The sequence below is a fragment of the Miscanthus floridulus genome, chromosome 14 (assembly GCF_019320115.1).
Source record: "Miscanthus floridulus cultivar M001 chromosome 14, ASM1932011v1, whole genome shotgun sequence".
NCBI classification, from domain to species: Eukaryota; Viridiplantae; Streptophyta; class Magnoliopsida; order Poales; family Poaceae; genus Miscanthus; species Miscanthus floridulus.
The window spans coordinates 24,025,866-24,047,939 of NC_089593.1; the positions used below are offsets into that span (position 1 = coordinate 24,025,866).

Genomic DNA, 22,074 nt, shown 5'->3' on the forward strand with positions numbered 1-22,074 from the left:
TTTTGTACTCTCCCATCTTTTTCACCGTCTTGTGGTACATTTGATGAAGAAGGTTGGTTAATGACTTGTACATCATCTTCATCATCTTTTGGCTTGATGTCTCCCACCGGAATATTCTTCATAGCCTCCCTCAATGGTTCATCACCTACATCATTAAGATTCTCATGTGCTCCTTGGGAGCCGTTAGATTCATCAAATTCCACATCATATGTTTCTTCAACCAAGCTGGTGGCATGATTAAATACTCTATATGCTTTGGACTTCAATGAGTAACCAACAAGAAAACCTATATCACAACGCCTTTGAAACTTCCCTAGGTGTTGCTGCTTCTTGTAGATGTAGCACTTGCAACCAAATACCCTAAAGAAGGAGACGTCCGGCTTCTTCCCATTGAGCAACTCATATGGTGTCTTGACAAGGAACTTTTGAAGAAATAGGCGGTTGGATGCATAACATGCGGTGTTGATTGCTTCCGCCCATAGAGCTTCGGGGGTGTTGTACTCATCTAGCATTGTCCTTGCAAGAGTGATTAAAGTCCGGTTCTTCCTCTCAACTACACCATTTTGTTGAGGAGTATAGGTTGCGGAGACTTCATGTTTGATTCCAACTTCATCACAATAAGCTTCTATGTTTGTGTTGTCAAACTCTTTGCCATTGTCACTTCTTATCTTCTTGAGCTTCACTTCAAATTCATTTTGAGCTCTCTTGGCAAACTTCTTGAAATAAGATGCAACTTCGGATTTGTCATGAAGGAAGAACACCCATGTATATCTTGAATAGTCATCCACAATCACAAGACAATAGAGATTTCCTCCCAAACTCTTGTATGTTGTTGGTCCAAATAAATCCATGTGTAGGAGTTCTAGCACTCTTGTGGTTGACATGAAAGCTTTGGTTGGATGAGTGTTTGCAACTTGCTTGCCGGCTTGACATGCACTACAAAGCTTGTCCTTCTCAAACTTCACATCCTTCAACCCTCTCACCAAATCATTCTTCATAAGCTTCTTGAGTGAGCTCATCCCAACATGAGCAAGTCTTCTATGCCATAGCCACCCAAGTGTTGTTTTGGTGAATAGGCAAGTCTTCAAGTTTGCATCTTCGGAGGTGAAGTCAACTAGATATAAGTTGTTGTATCTAAATCCATTGAATATCACTTGATTGTCATCTAACTTGGATACAACAACCTCCTTCTCGGTGAATAGGCATTGAAAGCCAAGATCACACAATTGCCCAACGGATAGCAAGTTGAAGCTCAATGAAGCAACATAGAGCACATTGGAGATGGAATGATCATTTGATATTGCCACTTTGCCCAATCCTTTAACCTTGCCCTTTGAATTATCTCTAAATGTTATTTTCTCTTGTCCATCTACCTCTTCATCTAGTGAGGTGAACATACGAGGATCACCGGTCATATGTTGAGTGCAACCACTATCAATAACCCAATGACTTCCACCGGTCTTGTAGTTCACCTACACACAAGAGATTCAAGCTTTAGGGATCCAAGCTTGTTGAGGGCCCTTCACCTTCTCAACAAGTGACTTAGCCACCCAAATTTTCTTAGGCCTACTCTTGTTGGGGGGACCTAAGAACATGACTTTCATCTTTCCACTCGAATCTTTTCTAAGCATGTAGTGAGCATTGAAAGCAAAGGGTCTAGCATGCTTTGGCAAGGGTTGTGGTGGTGGAGTTTGACACTCATGAGCAAAGTGGCCTTCTTGTCCACACTCAAAACATCTCTTTGGCTTTGGCTTTGGCTTTGATTGTTGGTGTTGAGCTTGAGCCTTCTTCTTCTCTACACTTGCCATATATCCAATGCCACTTCTATCCATCTTCATGATGGTATTCATGAGTAGCTCACTTTGGAGATGCTTGCCTCTAGCAAACTTGCTCAATCCCACCTTGAGATGCTCTTTCTCCATCTTAAGCTTCTTGTTCTCTTCCTTGAGAATATCATTGTTCTTCTCCTCCTTGAGTTTCTTGATTTCTTCTTTTAGCTTCTCATTCTCAAGGATCACCTCTTTGTCATGATCAAGAGTTTCTAGCACAATGGTGTTGTGACTTTTCATCTCTTCAAGATCTTTCATGAGCTTCTCATTTTCACTCTTGAGCTTGACATACTCATCATAGTCATTGCACTCAACCACTTGCTTGCCCTTGCTACTAGATCCATGCTCAATGCTTTCATCAATTAAATCATCACATGAGGTAGCTATATCAATCTTAACAACATGGTTAGTAGCATCATGTGGCTCATTTGGTAAGAATTCTTGTGCAATAATAAGGGTATCATAATTGATCTTTAGAGTTGCATATTCATCTTTTAGCTTATTGTGACTAGTGATAAGCTCATTGTGCACCCACTCAAGTTTATCATTTTTATCTTTAAGCTCTTTCTTAGAAGATTTGAGCTCCTTGAGTTTGGATGATATAGAATCATTTGTTTCCTTGAGCTCATCATTAGCCTTTTCTAATGTATCACACTTAGCTAAGAGTGAATCATTTTTAGCATCAAGTTTTTCATTTGTAGCTCTACTCTTTCTAATGATCTTAGTATATTTTCTTAGTATTTTGACAAGATCATCATAAGTAGGTGAGTCATCATCATCGCTATCACTATCATCATCACTAGCATGTTCATCATCACTACTATCATCACTCTTAGTTACCTTGCGTTCACCTTTGGCCATAAGGCATAGGTGTGTAGAGGATGATGGCGATGGTGGTGGTGAAGATGCAAGATCAATAGCAATGGCGGCCACTTTTTCATCGTCACTATCATCATCGGATGATCCACTTGATGAATCAATGTCCGTGAGCCAATCACCGACAATGTAGGCCTTGCCACTCTTCTTCTTCTTGTAGAAGTCCCTCTTTTTGCCATCTCTCTTCTTGTATGGCTTGTTCTTTTTCTTTTCATCTTCATCGCTTGACTCATCTTTCTTGCCCTTGTTCTTGAACTTGTCTTTCTTGGGCTTTGTGCATTGATGAGCTAGGTGGCCAAGTTCGCCACAATTGTAGCAATCCATCTCGGAGATTGGCTTTCTTCTTGAGCTAGTGAAGAACTTCTTCTTGCCATCAAACTTGATGCCACTCTTGTTTAGCCTTTTTAGCATCTTGGTGGTCTTCTTCACCATGAGGGCAAGGCTTTCTTCATCATCTTCATCACTTGAGCTCTCATACTCAAGTCTTGCTTTGCCCTTGTCTTGGCTAGCTTTGAATGCTAAGTCCTTCTCTTTCTTCTTTGTAGAGGATGAGCCATCTTGTGGTGTGATGTGTATGTACATCTCATGAGCATTGATCTTTCCCAAGATTTGTGTCGGTGTAGCGGCGGAAAGATCACCTTGATGTAGCACGGTCACAATGTGCCCATATTTGTCAATGGGGAGGACACTCAAGATTTTTCTCACAACGTCGGATGGTGACATTTGAGTGAGTCCAAGCCCATTGACTTCCTCTACAAGAACATTTAATCGAGAATACATCTCATTAGCACTTTCTTTGGGAAACATCTCAAAAGAATTTAGCTTTTTAATCACAAGATGATAGCGTTCCTCACGCTCACTCTTGGTTCCCTCATGGAGCGCACAAACATCCGACCATAGTGCATGGGCGTCTTTGTGGTTCCTTACACGATTGAACACATCTTTGCAAAGGCCTCTAAAGATGGTGTTGCGAGCCTTTGCATTCCATTTTTCATAATTCACTTCATCACCTTGAAGTTGTGCGGCATTCCTAGGTGCTAGGAACCCTTGAGAGGCGGCTCTTAGAATTCCAACATCTAGAGCTTCTAAGTATGCCTCCATGCGGATTTTCCAATATAGAAAATCATCTCTCTCAAAGATAGGAGGAGGTCCATCCCCGTGAGACATCTTGCTCTAAGCGATTAAGGTTAAAAACGTGAGCACGAGGCTCTGATACCAATTGAAAGGATCAAGATGCCCAAGAGGGGGGTGAATTGGGCTAATTCTAAATTCTCTTGCAATAATCAAATCCTACGGATAGCCCAATTAACCCCTTGTGCCTAGAAAAGTGTTTATATCAAACTAATGCACAACAACCTCGCAACCTATGTTCCAAACTTACTCTAGCAAGCAATTCTATGGATGTAAAACAAGTATTGAATTGCTCAAAGTAAATACTCGAAGTAAGTGCTCAAAGTAAGTAGAGAGAGAAAGGAACGCGGCGATGTTTTATCGAGGTATCGGAGAGTCGCCACTCCCCACTAGTCCTCGTTGGAGCACCCGCGCAAGGGTGTAGCTCCCCCTTGATCCGCGCAAGGATCAAGTGCTCTCTACGGGTTGATTCTTTGATACTCTGTCATGGCGAATCACCCAAAGCCGCTCACAACTTGAGTTGGGTCACCCACAAGCTCCGCCGGGTGAACACCAAACTCCCAATCACCACCAAGCCGTCTAGGTGATGGCGATCACCAAGAGTAACAAGCACGAACTCTCACTTGACCACGCGAAGCCTAATGAGAAGATGAGCAAAAGATACTCCACTCACGAGTGGACCTTCTATTTATAAGGCATCCTGAAAAACGAACCGTTATGAGCTTCTGCGGGATGACCGGACGCTCTGATCATTTTGACCGGACGCTCCGATCAGTTCAACCCGTGAACCAGTATTAAAGAGTCGACCGGACGCTGGCAGGGTCCGGTCAGCACTGACCGGACGTGTCCGGTCACTCTTTCCCAAGTCTGGACCCTTACTGGAGTCGACCGGACGCTGGCCCTCAGCGTCCGGTCACATGACCTTCCAGCGTCCGGTCACACCAGACTTGTTCACCTCAGTCAAATGAACTGACCGGACCCTGCGGCCAGCGTCCGGTTGCACCGGAGCCAGCGTCCGGTCAGTGTTTGACCCTCTATTCACATCCAACTTTCGAACATATGTGAATGAAGTTTGCTCCAAAGGATCTTAGGCATTCATAGGAGCTACCTAGAGCTAGTTTTGACAAGTGTGCACCACACCTAACTCACTAGACTTAGCTAGGTCAAGCTACCCGTTCATACCCCCCTTCATAGTACGGCCAAAGGAAAAACAAAGTCCTAAACTACTCTAAGTGTCTCTCCAACTCCAATTGACACTTAGAACTAGTTATCCTTAACCTTGTCGTCCGTCCTTTGAAAACCGAAATGATTTCCATCGTAGGGGCATGACTACCTCGATTGCCCAATCGATCTCCATTACCATGACCTAACTTAATTGCCTCTGCAAAACACACGTTAGTCATAGTAATCTTGTATTGACATTAATCACCGAAATCCAACTAGGGGCCTAGATGCTTTCACCCTTGCTACTAGAACTTTGCTCAATGCTCTCAATAATCAAGTCATCACATGATGTAGCTATATCAATCTTAACAACATCGTTAGTAGCATCATGTGGCTCATTTGATAAGAATTCTTGAGCAATAACAAGGGTATCATGATTAACTTTAAGAGTGGTATATTCATCTTTTAGCTTGTTATGGCTAGTGATGAGCTCTTTGTGCACCCACTCAAGTTTATCATGTTTATCTTTAAGCTCTTTCTTAGAAGATTTGAGCTCCTTGAGTTTGTATGACATAGCATCATTTGCTTCTCTAAGCTCAACACTAGCCTTTTCGGCTATCTCACATTTAGCTAAAAGAGAATCATTCTTAATCTCAAGCTTTTCATTTTTTGCTCTAGTCTTTATAATGATCTTAGTGTATTTCTTTAGTAATTTAGCAAGATCATCATAGGTAGGTGACTCATATTCATCATCGCTATCACTATCACTATCATCATTATGAGCATGATCATCACCACTACTATCATCATCATGTGATACCTTGCGTTCACCCTTGGCCATAAGGCATAGGTGGGTAGAGGATGATGGCAGTGGTGGCGGTGAAGATGATGAGTCAATAGCAATGGTGGCCACCTTCTCGTTGTCACTTTCATCATCGGATGATCCACTAGATGAATCAATGTCCGTGAGCCAATCACCGACGATGTAAGCCTTTCCACTCTTCTTCTTCTTGTGGAAGTCCTTCTTTTTGCCATCTCCCTTCTTGTATGGCTTGTTCTTTTTCTTCTCATCTTCATTTTCATTGCTTGAGTCATCTCTCTTGCCCTTGTTCTTGTTCTTGAACTTGTCTTTCTTGGGCTTTGAGCATTGGTGAGCTAGATGACCAAGTTCTCCACAATTGTAGCAATCCATTTCGGAGATTGGCTTCCTTCTAGAGCTAGTGAAGAACTTTTTCTTCTTACCATCAAACTTGATGCCACTCTTGTTTAGCTTCTTAAGCATCTTGGCGGTCTTCTTCACCATGAGAGCAAGACTTTCATCATCAACTTCATCTTCACTTGAGCTCTCATACTCAAGTCTTGCCTTGCCCTTCTCTTGGCTAGCTTTGAATGCTAAGTCCTTATCTTTCTTCTTGGTAGAGGATGAGCCATCTTGTGGTGTGATGTGCATGTACATCTCATGAGCATTGATCTTCCCCAAGATTTATGTCGGTGTAGCAGTGGAAAGATCACCTTGATGTAGTACGGTCACAATATGCCCATATTTGTCAATGGAGAGGACACTCAAGATCTTTCTTACAACATCAGATGGTTGCATTTGAGTGAGTCCAAGCCCATTGACTTCCTCTACAAGAACATTCAAACGTGAATACATTTCATTAGCACTTTCCTTAGGAAGCATTTCAAAAGAGTTGAGCTTTTTCATGACAAGATGATAGCGTTCCTCACGCTCACTCTTAGTTCCCTCATGGAGCGCACAAACGTCCGACCATAGTGCATTGGCGTCTTTGTGGTTCCTCACCTGATTAAACACATCTTTGCAAAGGCCTCTAAAGATGGTGTTTTGAGCCTTTGCATTCCACTTCTCGTAATTTACCTCATCGCCTTGTAAGTTAGTAGCATCCCGAGGTTTTGGGAAGCCTTGTGAGGCGGCTATAAGTATACCAACATCTAGAGCCCCAAGATACGCCTCCATGTGAATTTTTTAATAAGGAAAGTCATCTCCCTCAAAGATAGGAGGAGGTCCATCCCCATGAGACATCTTGCTCTAGGCGGTTAAGCCTAAATACGTGAGCACGAGGCTCCGATACCAATTGAAAGGATCAAGATGCCCAAGAGGGGGGTGAATTGGGCTAATTCTAAATTTCTTTGTAATAATTAAATCATATAGTTAGCCCAATTAACCCCTTGTGCCTAGAAAGTGATTCTAATTGTTCTACTGTACAAAAGACTTACAACCTAAGTTCCAATCCTACTCTAGCATGGCAATTCTAAGAATGTAAAGACATGAGTTGAATTGCATAAAGTAAATGCTCAAAGTAAATGTTCAAAGTAAATAGAGAGGAAGGAACGCGGTGATGTTTTGCCGAGGTATCAAAGAGTCTCCACTTCCCACTAGTCCTCGTTGGAGTACCCGCGCAAGGGTGTAGCTCCCCCTTGATCCGCGCAAGGATCAAGTGCTCTCTACGGGTTGATTCTTCGACACTCCGTCGCGGTGAATCACCCACAACTGCTCACAACTTGAGTTGGGTCACCTACAAGCTCCGCCGGGTGATCACCGAACTCCCAATCACCACCAAGCCGTCTAGGTGATGGTGATCACCAAGAGTAATAAGCACGAACTCTCACTTGACCACGACAAGCCTAATGAGAAGGTGGATGCATACTTTGCTACTTTTGATCTTCACTAATGAGGGCTCTCTTTGGGATTCTCAAATCTCAACCACCTCACTAGGACCTTGCTCTTCTTGGCACTCTCTAAGCTGTTTCTCAGCTGTTGGAATGAGCAAAAGTGCCCCCACACACGAGTGGAGGTGGTATTTATAACACCGGCTGAAAAACGAACTGTTATGTGCCTCTGCAGGGTGACCGGATGCTCCGATCAGTATACCCCGAACTCCAGTATTTACAGTGTGACCGGACGCGTCCGGTCATGATTTTCGCTCTCTGGAACCTTACTGGAGTCAACCGGACGCTGCCTCTCAGCGTCCGGTCACTTGACCTCTCAGCGTCCGGTCAAACCAGACGCAAACACCTTGGTCAAATGAACTGACCGGACCCTGAGCCAGCGTCCGGTCAAACCGGAGCCAGCGTCCGGTCAGTATTTGACCCTCCATTCACTTCCAACTCTCGATCTTATGTGAATGAAGTTTGCTCCATTGGATCTAAGGGCTATCTTGGAGCTACCTAGTGCTAGTTTTAACAAGTGTGCGCCACACCTAACTCACTAGACTTACCTAGGTCAAACTACCCGTCCATACCCCCCCTTAATAGTACGGCCAAAGGAAAAACAAAGTCCTAAACTACTCTAAGTGTCTCTCCAACTCCAATCGACACTTAGAACTAGTACATTCTTAACCTTGTCGTCCATCCTTTTGAAAACCGAAACGATTTCCATCGTAGGGGCATGACCACCTCGATTGCCCAATCGATCTCCATTACCATGACCTAACTTAATTGCCTCTGTAAAACACACGTTAGTCATAGTAATATTGTATTGTCATTAATCACCGAAACCCTACTAGGGGCCTAGATGCTTTCAATGTTGAGTATGCCTGACGGTGTGGTTATTCTTTTCTTTGGATTTTGTTTTCTCATATGCTCGAGAGTGGGCATTAATTCATAGCATAAACTTTAGAAATGCATATCTTTGTAATGTGTGGTTTTGCTTTGTGTGGAGCCTAGAGGCAAGTGGAGTACTAAGCATTTAGCACCCCTACAATGCTTATATAGCAAGTTTGCTCGTTTCAGCAAACAGCAGAAACTCGGTAACCAGGCAGCTGAAGCCACCGCGATGTGTTCCATGAATCCCTTGCTGCTAGCATCAGCATGCTTTGGCTCCTGGAGGGCACTGAGCTTTCTTCTCAATAGGCAAGATCATTACGGGCCACCAGCGGATGCCGTGGCAACCCAAGCATTCACTGAACTGCTGGAGGGCGACGACACCTCAAGCACGGCGGCGCCGCATCAGGAAGCTTCTGACGTCCAAGAAGGCGCCGATCACACGGCGACGATGACGGCGGCGTGGCCTCCTACTGCTGCACCGCCGCTTCTGGAGGGTGTCACCGTCGACGGCTTCACGGCACTACACGTGCTGGCTACCTGTGGAGACGGCGACAGCTTCTTGAGGAGCGCTGACATCGCCTACCGCCGGGCCAGCTACCTCCTGGCCGCACAGAACGGCAAGGGTGACACACCCCTGCACTGTGCTGCCCGAGCTGGGAGGCCCAGAATGGTCGCTCGTCTCATCGCTCTGGCCAGCGGCGGCGAGGACGTGGGCGGCGGCAGCGGAGAGAGGTTCAAGGAAGTCGTGAGGAAGGAGAATGGGAGGAAGGAGACCGCCTTGCACGACGCCGTCCGGCATGGTAGCAAGCCCACGGTCGACCTTCTCATGGAGGCTGATTCGATCGGAACTGGCTTTGTTTCCTAAACAAGGCACGTCGCCATTGTATCTGGTCGTCTTGCTCGAACGCCTCGACATTGCCATGTCGCTGTATGTCATGAGTGGTAGGAATCTTTCTTATTCTGGACCTAATGGGCAAAATGCATTGCATGCAGCTGTTCTTCGAGGCCAAGGTACAACACTGATATATACATGCATTTAATTTGTTGATTTTATCTGTATGCTTAATTGTTCAATTGGTCAACATGTGTTGCTTAAAAAGTATTGTTGAGTTTTGAAAAAATTCATACAGAAACAAAATGATATTTGGCAACATGATATTATCTTACATTTTCAGTATAAAAAACAACATGTATTAGGTTTAATTTTCCATGCAAAAAACTGCGATGTTTTGCATACTCCAGCTCCACAACGATAGAGAATTCTTTAATATAATTATATGTTGCAAAGTATTATGAAAACTTTGAAGTAAAAGATCACACTTAGTTATTTTCTGTGACTCAATATCAGCAACTACAATACAAAGATATATTAAATTATTTTACTATTAGTGATTATTACTGATTAGCGGTTGCTAAGCATCCACTTTAATCCTTAAGAGCCCACTAGAAAAACAATGGTAAATATTAAAATACTCATAAAAATTAGAAAGATCTAGCCATCAATTTGGTAAATTCTAATAGCCACTAATAATAATAGCTTTTTGATCGATTTTGTTTTCTAAAATTTTATCAAACTTACATATAAAGCATATATCCACCTCTGCCTTATTATAAAACATAACAAAATTAAAGTAATCACTACTGGAGGCGCCCTCTTTGCCGAGGGCCCAGGGCACTCGGCAAAGGCCCAAAAGCCCTCGGCAAAGGCTTTGCCGAGTACCGCCCTCGGCAAAGAGCCCTCGGAAAAAAATTAACGGCAAAGAGGCTCTTTGCCGAGGGCCATTTGTCGGGCACTCGGCAAATCCTTTTCCGAGTGCCAACGGCGGCACTCGGCAAAGAAAAGCAGCCGTCAACGCCGCTGCTCCGTTGACGGCGCCTTTGCCGAGTGCCGACAGTTAGGGCACTCGGCAAAGACGTTTTTTTTCTTCAAAAACTCTTTGCCGAGTGCCGCGGCGGCAAGGCACTCGGCAAATACATTTTTTATTTTTTTAAAAAACTCTTTCCCGAGTGCCACGGCGGCGCGCACTCAGCAAAGCCATTTTTTAATTTTTTTAAAAAGCTCTTTGCCGAGTGCCTCCCCAGCTTGGCACTCGGCAAAGATTTTTTGCTTTTAAAAAAAATCTTTGCCGAGTGCAATGTCTTGGCACTCGGCAAAGTTTCCCAGCTTTGCCGAGTGCCATGACCATTGCACTCAGTAAATCAACCGAAATTGCAATTTTTTTTTGTTTTTTGCATTCCACTGACACAAACAGTTCAAATATACATCACATGTCACATATATATCACAAACATCACAATAATTACATATATATATCACAACGAAACTATTTTCACACATTATATCACAACCACAACTCAAATAACAACATATCGCAACCACAAGTCAAATATCACAACCACAAGTCACAAATTCACAACCACAGTCCATCAAGTCCAAGCACAAGTCACAACCACAAGTGAAGCTCAAGTCCAAGCACATGACGAAGCACAACTCCTCAAAAAGACGGCCTATGACACGATGGTGAAGCAAAGGCTCCATCATTCAGTGACGCATGAGCGGGGTTATTCGAACTCGCCGACGGAGGCTGCAAAAAGGATAAGAGGTTGCATATATGAGATTCATCTAGTAAGTTTCTATGTGAAGCATTGGTGTATGTCATAGCTAGTGCAAGCATCTAGTAAGTTTCTATGTCAAGCATCTAGTAAATTGAGAATGTCAAGCATGGTTGTATGTCATAGCTAGTGCAAGCATGTAGTAAGTTTCTATGTCAAGCATCTAGTAAGTTTCTATGTCAAGCATCTAGTAAGTTTGTATGTCAACCATGGTTGTATGTCAAGGAAGCATCTAGTAAGAGTGAACTTTCATACTTACAGGAGTGGTTGTGGGAGTAGGCGGTGGAGGAGCTGCCAACGGCAAATGTACACCCCCTTGCTGGACACTCTGCATGAAGGCCTCCATTTCTTGCATCCTCCTCTCCTGGGCCACGAACGCTTCCCTCTGGGCCTGCAGCTGCGCGCTCCGAGCCTCGACCACGAGCTTCTGGGCCTGCAGCTTGGCCTGCAATACAAACTTCAATGTTTCAGTAATGCAAATGTAACTTAGGTGTGCAAAGATAAACGTACGACGAGTAAAACAGGACGTACCTCGAGAGCGTCGACCCGCTGCAGTGACGGAGTAGGTCGTGGGCGTATGGGCTAGCTGGAGCTCGTGCTCCGTGCTCGGAGCACGTCGAGAGAGGGAACAGTGGTTGACTCGATGGCGCCGTCTGCAATCCACAGCCATCCATGCTTCTTGCCTCCTTCTAGCCTCATGATGGTCTCTGCATCAATGGGCTCAGTGCGCACATCGTAATCTTCCCCATGGACCTCCCTCACCTTTGAGGTGTACTCTTGGACCTTAGTGTGCACGGTCGGGTCGGAGTACACCTTGCGCGGGGCAGACGGGTCGAAGGAGACAGAGGAAGACGCCCTGCCCATGTGGGACATAGCCCACGCAGAGAACTCCGAGACCTCCACGTCCGGGTGTGTAGCCTCCTGCGAGTAAGACGGCAAGATGGTGAGAAATAAGGCAGAACTCAGCGTCAAATAAGATAAAAGAAATCACTTACATATGCTTATTTGTAGGCAGGGAGGCTGCGGCTGCCTTGATGGTGAGTAGCACCTCGCCTCAGCAGACGCTGGTCCCATTGCCTCACGTGGTTCTGAGCAAAGTCGTTGGACAACCACCTATCCACGATCATCTCCCAGCACACGGAGTGGGATCGGCACCACCAGGGAATCACCTACAAGTCATCGATTATTTGACATAGAAAAAGATAAAATTAAACCGACTTAATCTCAAAAGAATCATTATTAATGTTTTTCGTCTACCTCAAGGTACTGGGCCCGGGACAGCTCCACCTGTCTTGCATCAGGCTTGCTGATGGACTGCTTCAACACCACGGCGTAGTAGTCTCTGTGGGCCTGCACGCGCGCCTCGTGGTGCATGTCGGTGACGTACTTCCTACAGGCGGCGGTGGCCGCCTGATCCACCCGGGCCTCAAGTCCTTCTTCCGGCTTGAAATACCTCTGCATATAAAACCGATGTATCCATTCATTATTTCAATAAAAGACTTGCCCAATGAAAATGTTGTGCAAGAGAGACTTACCCAAAACTCCGCCAGTACCCCTCCTGCTTGTTGCAGTACCTGTCGTCAGGGGCCAACTGGTACCTGTCCCACGTGTAGGCCGGCTCCCGCACGTCCTCGGACACGTTCACAAGGCCGGGGTACCATTTCCTGCACAAAACACCAAGGATGCTCGCGGGGGAGCATACAGAAGTACCCGACAAAACCAACCAGGCCCTGCACAAGTGATTAAAAAAATTTATCAGTTCCTCTTTTGATTTCTAACATTATCATATGAAGTAGTTGTGATAACATCTATAATTACTTACCTCTTTGCCATAGGGTGAATCAGTGCCCGGTTGCGAGGAAGCGGAGGCTGAGGGAGGCTCGCGGGACCTCGCTGGTAGACACTCGGGGTAGCGGAACTGTCGCCCTCAGCAGCCTCGTCCTCGGCCGTCTCGTCCTCGGCCGCCTCGTCCTCGTTCTGTCGGACGCCCTCGTCCTCGACCTCGTCCTCGGGCGTGGTCGTCACGTGCTCCTCCTCCATCACCTCGTCTGAAGGTGGCGGGGAAGAAGTCTGGGTTTTATGCATCTGACATCGTAACTTGCTCGAAACATTCTCAATTTTTTACCACAGCCTACACATGCGATAACATGACACCTCGACAAGTTTCGTGATTTTCGGACTTCGTATGGACTTTATATAATTTTAAAACACTTTTCCGGCAAGTGGCTCGTCATGTTACGTGAAGAAGATGCGCGAAATTTGATGCGAGTTCGTGGATAGAGACTCAACATACACCAAATACCATGAATAACATTTTTTGAAGCACTAGATTACAATATTCCATGCACTTGCAGTTCAAATTTGAATTATATATAAAAATTCAACATAATCAAATTAATCAACCAAATATAACAAAAAAACTAGAAAAAGCACCAAATTTGAACATGAAGTTGTAAACAATGTAGGCGGGCCCAACAAAAAATTTGGGGTAAAAAAAACAAAAAAAAATTGAAAAAATTTGCCGAGTGCCAGCTTGGCACTCGGCAAAGACTGTCTTTGCCGAGTGCTGGGACAGGGGCACTCGGCAAAGAATTTTTTTAAAAAAAAAATTCAAAAACGGTTAAAAAGTCTTTGCCGAGGGCCTAACGGTGATGCCCTCGGCAAAGATTGACGGCAGGGGATGGACGTCGTGTCAGGCGGTGTTGCCGAGGGCCAGAGAATTATTGTTGCCGTGTGTTTGTCTTGCCAAGTGCCCGAGCATTTGCCCTCGGCAAATCCTCAGGCCCTCGGCAAAGATGCTCTGTCCGGTAGTGAATCCTCTAAATTTTTATTTAAATTACCCACTTGTCATAATAATAGATAATCTAAGTAACCTCTTGGTGTCTAAATTACCCATCTCGTCACTATATATAATATACAATTTAAGTGAGCCTTTGAATTTGCATACAAATTACGCACTTCTGTCACTTTTATATGTAAACTAAAATATCCCCTCGAATCCACGTCTAATTATAAGAACAGTCTGTTATGAAGAAATAAGTAACCATAAAGTATGCCTAGCAGCCTCTGTATGCAACTTCTATCACTACAGTATAGAAAAAAAACTTAAAGTAATGTGTCATCCCATGTCATCATGTAGAGGTCAAGTATATAGGAGCATGGATGAGCGATAAATATACGCTTTTGCATTTTAGCAATCATGGAAAAATGTCCTCTAGATGATTCACCTACCAATGACACTAAAAATACATTTTAAATTATATTATTAATACCCACGATAATAATTTATGTATGTCTTTACGTTATATAATCTACACACGTGTGATGAAAAGGAGTAAGCAAGATTCAGGCCCTATTTGGTAAAGCTCGAGACAGATTTGATTACGGTTCCTCTATGCAACGTAGTGATGAGAAGTCGTTTTTCTTTCTCCTCTTAAAATGTGATAGGAAGCCGCCCAACACCGCCTCGCGCAACAGCCGGCGCCGAGGAAGGGAAAACGTACCTCCTAGCTGTCAAGAAAACTACAGGCTTATATTCTTGTAATTATAGTGCAATAAGGTTCTCGTAAAGAATCGTTCTCTTAATTAGAAACATGCTGACGGATATCCATATTCAGTGTGGCACTCAGAATCTAGAGCTTACCAATTGATAGACTACTATCATATACAATTTAAGTTTATATTTACGTAGGGTTCTTGTTTGGTTGGTTACAAATTAAACCTAGCTGCTACTAAATGAATAGAAGAAGGCAGTAAACAACAAGTGTGCCGTCATTTGCAGAGATGACAAGAATGCTACTGCGTTGGAACATTGGCCTGACAACACAAGGGGATGAAAACGGGAGCACACCCCTTCATTTCGCAACATCAGTGCTGCGCCCAAAAGCTGTAAACTGCTGGATCCACCGCCCTTGGATCAGTGGTATTTGGCATCCAGGCATGCCTTTCGAACAGGTGCTGCAAGCCAACCTAGCCCCAATGTTTCAGTCATATAACGAGGGGCTATTCCCAGTGCACATTGCTGCGGGCATAGGATCGAACAAGGCCGTTGTCAGATTTCTGCAGAAGTGTCCCAACATCGCTGGGCTGCGTGACACGAGAGGAAGAACTTTCCTTCACATCGCTGTCGAGAAGAAGCGATGGCATGTAGCCTCTCGCATGCTTGCAAAACTCCGTCGCTGTCGTGGATTTGGAACATGCAGGACAATGGTGGGAACACTGCACTACACTTGGCAGTAAAACTTGGGTTTCAGGACATATTTTGCTTACTCTTGGAGAACCTGCAGGTGAACTTAAATATAACTAAACAATGGGGAAACTCCTCTAGACCTGTCGGATAGTAATATTCGTGATGGATCTTTTTGTTCTTGGGTAAGTAGTATATTCATATTCATACTGAATATAATACTGATAGCATATATATATATATGTTTTCTTTTTCAGAATCCCAGATTCTTGATCAATAGCGCATTAAAGTTTTGTCATTCTAAGCACGGTAACCGTCGGATGGATCACTTTGAAGAACAGTACATTAAGCCACTGGATGAAAAGGAAGAATCAAAGAAAATGACAAGTTCCACGCGGACTCTGGGCCTCGGCTCAGTGCTCATGGCAAGTGTGGCATTTGCTGCAAGTTTCACTCTACCTGGAGACTATGGCGACAATGGCAGGCCAAATCTGTCTGGGAGATACGTCTTTGACGCGTTCATCGCCGCCAACTCGCTGGCGTTCGCTTGCGCCGGCATGGCTACCATCAACCTCATGTACTCTGGGACAGCTATCGTCGATGTCCCGTTGCGCATTTGGCACTTCGACATAGCCATGTTCTTCGCGTTTGGTTCGGTCACAAGCCTGGGCACAGCCTTTGCGTTAGGCTTGTACGTGACTCTGGCTCCGGTGGCTTATATGACTGCAACTGCGATCTGTGTGGTGGCGTCTGTTGTGTCTCTCTGCGGATTCATGGACCCATTGCGAGGCCGCGCAGTAGCGAGAGCGTTGTATGCTAGAATGGGGAATCAGGCGTTGCTGATCTTTGCACGCATTATCATCCTCCGAGGAGCAATGGTCTATTGGCCCTTGGTAACAAGCTTCATTTCGGCAGCGATTTCAGCTAAACATCGCCAGAAATGATCGCCATCAAACATACGTGGGACGGAGGTGAAGATATGAAATGGGAAAAATATGTTCCATACGTGTGTGCACTGCACTATATTAGTACATATCGGTACACAATTGGGAAATAACGATTTTTTGGTGATTTATGAAGAAAAAAAATGTGTGCAGCGTATACATTTTGAGAAAACTAGTAGTCGTGCATATTGTTGTGATAATCGGCGTCCATTATTATAGTAAGATGTGATTTCTAAATTATTTTGTTGATGAGATATCATGACTGTTTTCTTAACCACTCGGTCGCTCCATAACTCAACCATTCGGTTACTCGATCACTCAGTCGCTCAAGCGATTAGACACTCACGCACTTGTACACTTAGTAACTCAATCACGGGGTCACGGCCAATTAGTCACTTGGTCACTCGATCACTCAATCACTAAGCCACTCAGCCGCTTAATAATTAGTCACTTGCCACTCACTAACTTAGCCACTTGGTCACTCAACCACTCTGACACTCGGTCACTTAGTCACTTGCCACTCTCACTAACTTTTTTTTTGGGCCAAGGAACCAATTTTCTCAGAAAATGAGCCACTCAGGCATTCGGTCACTTAGTCACTTGGCCACCCAGTCACTAGCTCGAACACAATAACTCAATCACCCAATCACTCGACACTTAGCCAATTAGTCACTTTACTTAGTCAGTCGATGACTCGATCATCTCAGCCACCAAGCCACTCAGTCCTCGATCACTCGGTCTCTCGGCTACTGGATCACTCGGCCAATCAGACACTTGGTAACTCGATCTAATCACTTGGGCACTCAAGCAATGAGCCACTCCGCCACTCACTCTGTCACTCATCAGCTACTCAATTACTCTGCCACTCAGTCACCCCGCCACTTGGGCCATGTTTGGGACAGTTTTTTATAGGAGCTTTTCTTCTAAGCTTGATTTTTCTGTAAGCCAGATTTCAGAAGAAGCGTAGTGTGAAAAAACTTCCCGTTTTGGTCCGAGAGAGCCAGATGAGGGCGAGGCCAAGGTGGGGCTCAACAAGGAGGAAGAGGAGAGAGACCTGTTAGTTGATCTCCACCGATAGGCCCAACGGCCTATTGGGCCCTTGCCTCTGCGCCCTGATCGGGGGCGTCCAACCCTAACTGGTTGGTGGACCCCTGTCGCACAGCACATATATATAGAGGAGTGGGGAACTGGGCTCAGCTCACGAGGTTCGAAGGAGCCACCACACCCACCTATAGAAAACCCTAATCCGATCAAAGGTCGTGCTGCTAGCGACGGGATGTGCCCAGCCACCGCCGCCGTTCCCCTGCAGGTCTACACCGGACCGCCGTCTCGCCACCGAGCCGGAGTTGCCCCTACACCGACGTCTACGCTGTTGCTGTGCCACAACAGTGAAAGGCGAGAAGGGTCTTCCCCGGATCTACAGGTTACACACACAGAGGTACTAATCATTGATCCTAATAATGGTACCAGAGCTAGGTTGCCTCTGTGTAACTCTAACCCTAACCGGGTAAAAGAAGAAAGAAAGAGAGACCGGGGTGGCGGACGTCACTGTCTACCGGTCACCACCGCCACCGCGCGGGGGGAAAAGAAAACAAGATCCATTCGGATCAGAGAACAGATAGGACCCTCGGCTCACGAAGCCGAACCCTAACCCAAGAACAGAATAGATCCAATTCGGATCTAAGAAAAGAAAAGAGTTCCTTTCGGATCTGAACAGATAAAGGTTCCCCAAGCCTAACCCTAACTGGGTGAAAGGAAGGGCTATCGACACTTCAAGCCGAACCCTAAACCCGTAAAAGCCTTCAACGGGAAGAGAAACAGTAGAAGAAGAAGAAGAGTGGATTCCAATTTGGCCGAACCCTAAGACTAACCCTAATTTTAACCCCAATCCCAAATCGGGTTAATCCCAAAAGAAGAAGGGGAAAGGGGAAGAAGGGAAAAGAATACGGCTTCAACCGAACCCTAACCCTAACTCACATGGAGAAAGGGAAAAGGGAAAGCCATTCGGATGAACTCCAAAAGAGGAAAAGAAATCAAAAGAAACAAACCCTAACCCTAGATCCCCTTTTCGGGTGAACAAGCGAAAAGAAAAGAAAGAAAATGCAACTCAAATCCGAAGGGGAAGATCCAAACCCTAACTAGTTTGGAAAAGAGAAACGAGATCCAAATCGAAAAGAAGAAGGGGATGGGAAAGGAGAAAGGGAAAGGGGAACGGAAAAACCTCGCCGGGCGTCGGGAAAACCCTTCGCCGGCGCGGGAGAAGAAGACCGAGCCGGGCTCGCTGTTCGCCAGGCTCGGCCAAGGGGTCACCGCGGCCAGGCCGCTCGACGGCGGCGTGCTCACACGCTGGGGAGCGCGCACGCCGGCGAGGGGGCCGGCGGCGGTGCCATGGTCGCCTTCGCTCGCTCTCGGTCGCTTGTTGTGCTCGCTGCGCTGAGGTAGAGAGAGGAGAGAGAGCGGCGAAGAAGAGAGAGGAAGCAACCAAAAGAATGAGCTAGGGTTTCGCTCACGGACGCGCGGCGTCGGCTTTTATATGAGCGAGATGCGCGCTCGACCGTAAGATGTGAATGGATGGCCGAGATTGAATGGGCCAAGTCGTGGCCCAGGCGGGCGAGCGGGCGCGCGGGACTTTGCCGGCCTAGGCCCATGTTGCGGCTTGGGTGCGGCCTACGCGCGCGAAAAGAAATGGGCAGAGCCGTTTCTGGGTTTTCGGGCCGAAACAGTAAAGTTTGAGTCCAGTTTTGCATTTTTTTCTTTTTCCAGAAAATTGAAAAATGCAAATTGGCTCAAAAGAAAAATAGAAAAGTAATTTTTCCCTGTGGGTAAAATTCAAGAAATTGAGTGAAAAATTTTCCGCTGCTAAAGAAAAAGTATATTCTCTAGTGATTTTGAACCGACATGATATTTAACTGGAGAAAAAGAAAGTTTTTCCAATAAATGTTTATTTCCTGGAAATTGATTAATGGATTAAAGAAAATAGAAAAAGCAATTTTCCCTGTGGGTAAAATTCAAGGAAAAGAGAGTTTTTCCACCGCCAAAGGAAATGTTGATTCTCCAGTTATTTTGAACCAATGTGATATTTAATTGGAGAAAAAGAGATTTAACATGATTATGATGTTGTTATTTTCTGACCAACGTTGTTAATAACAATATCATAATTTTAATGATTTATGCATTAATTCTACTTCTAGCCAATGATGATGTAGAATTAGTGTATAAGAAAAGTTGATAATTTTAATGATTTATGCATTAATTCTACTTCTGCCCAACGGTGATGTAGAATTAGTGTATGAGAACAGTTGTAAAAGTTAATGATTTATGCATTAATTCTATTTCTGCCTAACGGTGATGTAGAATTAGTGTATAAGAATAGTTGTATATTTTGATTTTGACCAACGTTGGAATCAAGGCATGCAAATGGTGTTATTTTTATGATAAGAAAAGTTTTGACCTAGTTTTCATCTTGTCTAAGGTGGACTAGGTAGTCACCTCATCATGTTCCACTGAGTTTGTGGCACCGGTGAGAGAGACAAAAGAGAATGATGCCACTTGGGCAACTAAAGAGAGGGATTTTGAATCCCAAAAGATAGTCCTATGACTTTTGTGCATAGGAAGTGGGTCACTGCAAACAAAAAATGTTTTGGCTGTGATAAAGAACATGATTGAACCTGCAATTGTGGGCTCAATCCTAGAGTGTGATACAGTCACCGAGTACCTCAATAGAATAAAGACTCAGTTCATTGGCTCTTCAAAGACATATGCTACCTAGCTGATAAAGCAGCTGGTGACAGAGTGTTACTCTGGAAATGGTGGCATAAGAGAGCTTACGATGCGTTGTCGAAATTATGGCACTGTCGTTTAGGCCATATTTCGAGGGGGAGAATAGAAAGACAAGTTAAGAATGATATTCTTCCTCCATTAGAGCTCTCAGATTAAGAATAATGCAGGGAATGCATAAAAGGAAAGTATGTAAAGAAGATTAAGAAAGATGACAAATGAAGCACAGAAATTTTACAGATTATTCACACAGACATCTGTGGTCAACTTTCCTATAAAGAGTGTGGATGGTTATGATCCGTTCATAACATTCACAGATGATTACTCCCATTATGGCTATATTTATCCAATCAAAGAAAGAACAGAAGCATTGGATAAATTTAAGATATTAAAGATTAAGATAGTCAGGTCTGACCGTGAGGAAGTACTACGGTCGGCATACCCTAAAAGAATGGCATAGTAGCCCAGTATTCTATACCGGGTGAACCTCAGCAGAATAGAGTAGCTAAAAGAATCAATCGTACCCTGATGGATATGGTGGGCAGTATGATAAGTTACTCCACCTTACAGTTGAGCCTGTGGATGGAGGCGTTAAAAACCCCATTCATATTCTCAAAAGAGTACCAAGTAAGTCGATGCCCAAAACACCGTATGAGTTGTGGACAGAAAGTGTATCCTCACTAAACCACTTGCGTGTGTGTGGGGGAGCCCTGCTGAGGGTAAAGTATTTAACCCAAACATTGGGAAGTTAGATCCCAAAACAGTAAGGTGCCATTTTTTTGGCTACCCAGAAAAGTCAAAAGGTTTTCATTTTCTACTGTCCAGATAGACATATAAAGTTTGTGGAAACGAGACACGTTGTCTTCCTAGAGGACAAATTGATGAGGGAGAGCATGGTAGCTCGAGAAATTAACCTTGAAGTGAAGCGGGTGTAAGCGCCCACTCCAATGATTCGTGAGTCAATTTTCTCACTACCTGCTATAGCTGCACCGACAGTGCTAGATACTGTGGTGCCAGCACCTGTTGTTATCCCACCTGTAGCAACAATGAATGACGATAAGGAACCTGTTCTTCAGGATTCTATAGAACCTATTGCCACACATGAGGGGGAGCAACAATAGCCTCAAACAGAAGATGTGCCAAAAGTGGAGGCCCCTAGAAGGTCTTAAAGAGTTAGAAAATCAGCTATTCCTGCTGATTATGAAGTGTACAACACTGAGAAATTTCAAATGGAGGATGATCCCACCTCATTTGAAGAAGCCATAAGAAGTGATCATTCATCAAAATGGCTTGAGGCCATGGAAGATGAAATGAAATCAATGAATGCCAATATAGTTTGGGACTTGGAAATAATTCCTAAAGGAGCCAAAATAGTAGGCTGTAAAATGGGTCTACAAAACAAAACTTGACTCTTAAGGGAATATAGAGGAATATAAAGCGTGACTTGTGGCAAAAGGCTTTATGCAAAGAGAAGGGATTGATTACAATGAGACCTTTTCTCCAGTATCATGTAAGGATTCCTTCAGAATCATAATGGCATTAGTGGCATATTACGATTTAGAATTACATCAGATGGATGTAAAGACGACATTTCTCAACGGAGACTTGGAGGAAAATATTTACATGGCACAACCGAAAGGTTTTATCATGGAAAGAAAGAACAAATGGGATGTCGCCTAAAAAAATCCATTTATGGATTAAAACAAGCTTCAAGACAGTGGTACTTGAAGTTTAATCAGATAATAAAGAATTTTGGGTTTAAAGAGAATGTAGAGGACAATTGTGTCAATACAAAGTTTAAGAATGGGAAGTTTATCTTCCTTGTCCTATATGTAGATGATATCTTACTTGCTAGTAGTGATGTCAGTCTACTACTGGAGACAAAGAAATTTGATATGAAAGATCTTGACGAAGCCTCGTTCGTTCTAGGGATCGAGATTCACCGAGATAGAAGAAAAAGGGTATAAGGATTATCACAAAAGGCATACAT

At 44.4% G+C, this 22,074-nt stretch overlaps 1 pseudogene; it reads left to right on the plus strand.

The window, feature by feature from the left end:
• Positions 1-8,793: 8,793 nt before the first annotated feature.
• On the plus strand, positions 8,794-16,307 carry LOC136503195 (ankyrin repeat-containing protein ITN1-like; annotated as a pseudogene).
• The last annotated feature ends 5,767 nt before the right edge of the window (positions 16,308-22,074 follow it).